The 4336-nt window shown below is 43.5% G+C and overlaps 1 pseudogene; it reads right to left on the reverse strand.

Annotated features, from left to right (window-relative positions):
- Window positions 1-2618: 2618 nt before the first annotated feature.
- LOC110587668 lies at window positions 2619-3960 on the reverse strand (annotated as a pseudogene).
- Window positions 3961-4336: the final 376 nt, after the last annotated feature.

A 4336-nucleotide genomic window follows, 5' to 3' on the forward strand; every position in this document is an offset into this window, starting at 1 on the left:
TTTTTTCACTCATGTTGCCTTTTTTATTCCAAATTCAACTACCAGAAGCATGTCCCTCACTGCTTATATATAAGATTATATAAGCATACTATATAAGAATAATCAAAGTGAAAGGCAACATATGACTATACATTTCTAAGATAAACTGCTCCTAAATGTTCTCCTTAAAGTAATGAAAATTTGTGGGGTGCTGGGTGACTCAGTCAGTTAAGTGTCTGACTCTTGATTTCGGCTCAGTTCATGATCTCAGGGTCTTGAGATGGAGTTCCACATCAGGCTCTGCACTCAGCATGGAGCCTGCTTAAGATTCTCTCTCTCCCTCTGCCCCTCCCCACTCTCTCTCCCTCTCTCTCTCTCAAAAAAAAGTAATAAAAATTTGTATTTTTGTTGATCCTGCCAATAACATTGATAGAATAACTGATAAGCTATTCAGAGGGTCACAATAATTAGGGCCAAAATTAAGCATCTGAAATAACTGGGGAAATTTCTCCACACACTTTCACATGATCACGCCGTGGCCATTGCATTTCATGGCATATCCATTTTTATAAGTCTATTTATGAGTACAAAGAGGCTTAGCCACCACTGCTTTGGCCTGCCGCTTGGACTGACGGTTGTTATTTTAACCACATTCCCCTTTAGAAAGAACACAACCAACAGTTCCAAATCCCTGAGGGAACCGTAACTGTTTATACTGAGAAAATTGAATGACATGTCATTTGGAAATTTGTTACTATTGAAGCCACTATTAACTTTTTGTTTGTTTGGTTGTTTGTTTTTATTTGTCCAGAGTGATCTCTTAAGGCTCAAAGTGTCATACTTTCACCCCAACAGTGAAGGGTTATTTTGTCCCAGGAGCAGAAGCCTATCCTGGAGAAGAGCCTGGACAACTGGACACCAGGAACAAACATACCCTAAAAAGGAAAATATCAAGGCTCAGCCAATGTTCCTGATCAGGCAAAGAACATCATTTTCTTTTAAACACTAATAATGACAATGACTAGGGCCTGCCAGATCTGGAGTTAGAACAACCCAAAGACTTAGCAATTTAAGAACTAGAACTCTTACCTAAAGGTCACTTTTGGAGGAGGGAAAAGAGCCCATTCTGGATGAAAAGTCATGCTCTGGAATAGAAAGGAATCACAAGTGGTTACTTTTTGCCATCCTGCTTCTGACCACTTTTGTCTGGGGTATGTGCTTAGGTGAGCCATCCCTAACTCTTGAGGGCTGCCCACTTCCTAGTCTGTTCACTCACTCAGGTCTACTTCAAACCCAGCTTAGATGGCTTTTCTTAGATAAGACAGATAACCCAGTTCACTTGATATTTGCCTCAGGCCAGCAATGCTTTTCCCTTCAAATTCAACTCTGCCCCACCCTGATCATCTAGTAATGATCCACACCAGGGATCCTGATTCAGGTCAAGCCTTGATGACATCCAGGAAAAAAACCTTCCAAACCCATATCCTGGAAGAGGATGCTTCCTACAACTGTCAAAAAATTGTTACAACAACAACAACATTGTTACAGCTCTGAGATTTTACCAAGCTCTGCAAACTGACAAGTTAGTCTGCCATAATTTTCTGGATAGTGGCAGAAGACACATGACTCTTGGGTTGGAGACAAAAGATTGTGTTATTCATGGCACAGTCAACACCTTGAACTTCATGTTTGTGTTGGTTCCTCTTATCCCTCAAGTTCCATAGGTTACACTGAGCAGCCTAGGCAAATGCTACTTACCCAATGGGTTTGCATCACAGCTGAGATACCCTGAGCTTGAGAAATCCCAACTTTTTCTTACAAGAGATTGGGCTACAAGAAAACCTGTCCAAAGCTGCTCAAGAGGACAATAATGAAAATAATCACTGGACAGCAAACAGATTGGCCCTCTGCTCCGGAGAGAGATATTATCTCTATCTTCTGTTCACTCTCAGACATCTTTGCAAAGATCATCCAGAACAAAAGGCTATCACTACCTCTGCTCACAAGATGTGCAGAAACATGAAAAAGAAAAACCAACAAAGTAATGAGTATTCAATACAAATAGTTCATCCATGGGGCGCCTGGGTGGCTCAGTCGTTAGGGTGTCTGCCTTGGGCTCAGGTCATGATCCCAGGGTCCTGTTATCTAGCCCCACATCGGGCTCCCTGCTTGGCGGGAAGGCTGCTTCTCCCTCTCCCACTCCCTCTGCTTGTGTACCTCTCTCGCTGTGTCTCTGTCAAATAAATAAAAAATAAAATCTTTTTTAAAAAACAGTTCATCCATTCTCTATTTCTCTAAATAAGCACACAAGCATATAATGACCTCAATAAAGGTCATTTCTGTTCACCAAGAAAGATTCTCATTTTATTTTATTTAAATGTATGTCATTCTTCTTTTTTTCTTTTTTTTTTTTTTTTTCAGATTACTGGCAGTTTTGTTGAGTTAGTGGGATTTCTTCCCATGATTCGTTAACACAGGCATTACAGTGAAGTGTCCAGAGGGAGGAAAGGCTGGGTGAGGGGACAGGAGGGCCTCAAAGCAAGGCCTGGTCACTTGGTGACATGCAGAAATCTCTAAGGGCCTATGGCTCATCTTGAGGGCAACTGAATTCAGACACCCTATATTTGGAGAGGTAATGTTCACATCTCATTCTCCCAGTTCTTTTTGTGGTATTCCTGAAGAGCTTTCTCTGCCACAGTCTCCATAAACTTATGATTGTACCTGGAGACCTTTGGGACCATCACAGTGATGAAGTCAGAATCAAAGAGTTTTGCAACCACCTTAGTGAGTGAAGCCAGAGGGAACATTGGAGTCAGAAGTCTGGGAAGTCATCATAGTTACCTGGAGATAGAATGGGTCTTCACTTTGAGTGAGATTAGCCAGCTGGGACACCCAGATAAATTGCTCATTCAGCTGCTTCAGCAGAAAGGATGTGTTGAACATCTTCTCCTAGGGGGACTGCAGCAGCTCAGGGTACAGCTTGGTGAACTTCTTAGCAAGCTGAAGGGAACTGTTAAGCTCCTGTCACAGCTGGACCTGAGAGGGGTTGTTGGCCAAACAGTCCACTGACAAGATCTCCTGGCATGTCACACTGGTCCTTCATCCTCAGGCACCCTGTGGAGTTGTGACGGATCTCCTTGCACACAGTATGGTCTTGGTTGTCTTCTGTGAATTCCACTGGGAAGTGGTAGGGAATTCTATGAAGGTTGACATCCATGGCCTGTTGAGCCTGGTAAGTCATGTCAAAGAAGGGCTGAAACATGTTGTGGAAGTTCAAGGGTTAATATGCAGGGAAATACATTCTGTTCTGGGTGATGAAGGACTTGGGATTGAAGAAGACAGGCCTCTCCTGGAATGAGCGGAAGGGTGAGTAGTGGAAGTATCCTGCGGCTCACGGGTGGAGAGTCTGTCCTGGAAAATCTTGTCCATGATGCTGGATGTCCAGTTGAAGCTGTCCTGCATGAGTCCAGGGCATGGGTCTGCTGCTGGTCTTCTCCAGCAGGGAGTCCATGCGGTTGCCATTAATCCAGAAGTAGATGGGAGAACTGGTTCAGGAACAACTTAAGCTGACAGCCAGCCATGTGGGAACTGCTTCTTCAGACGTGTGGACAGAACTTCATACAGGTCTGTTTCAGGCAGGGCTTACACTCCTCCCAGAGGGCTACCATGGTATCATTGCACACCCCCTGGGATGCGTGCAGCTTCATTTCAGAATCCTTGGTATCATTTAGGACATCCTCTTTCTTCTTCTTGGCTTCTCCTGAGTTGCTGAGTAGTGATTTGCTCTTCTTCATTTATTTGTTCTATTAGAGCTTTATCTGTTTTACCCCCTTGAGAGCATTTTTAATTTCCTTATTAATGTACTTATTCCCCTGGGTGGACATTTCCTGGAGCTCTGTGTTTGTAGACCGCCTTGTCTCCCAGAACCCATCCATTCTTCCAGGTCAGCAGCAGCCCCACCAGCAGCAGGAGAGTCTTCATCAGGCCTCCCTCTGCAATCATGGAATCCCAGGAGGTCTCAATTAGTGGCACCAATTGACCGTTCGCTGCTCCTGGCAACGCTGGATGGTAAGCATGGTGAGGCACGTATTTACAGCACTCTGCCTCATATACAAACCCTTTGGGGCTGGCTGCAAACCTTCATGATTCATGCCCAAAGATGTATGTCATTCTTTCAATAATTGACACTCATTTGAATAAATCCTGCAAAACTCAACAGGTGCCACTTAAGAACTTACCAAATGCTATTAACTTCATGGAAACAATTTGCTTCAAATATCATTCCATCACTCCACACATAGGATTATTGTACAAATTCCTTGATTCTAAAAATCTTTATCCCAAAGACTAAAACGTA

This window comes from Neomonachus schauinslandi, chromosome 3 (assembly GCF_002201575.2).
Source record: "Neomonachus schauinslandi chromosome 3, ASM220157v2, whole genome shotgun sequence".
NCBI lineage: Eukaryota > Metazoa > Chordata > Mammalia > Carnivora > Phocidae > Neomonachus > Neomonachus schauinslandi.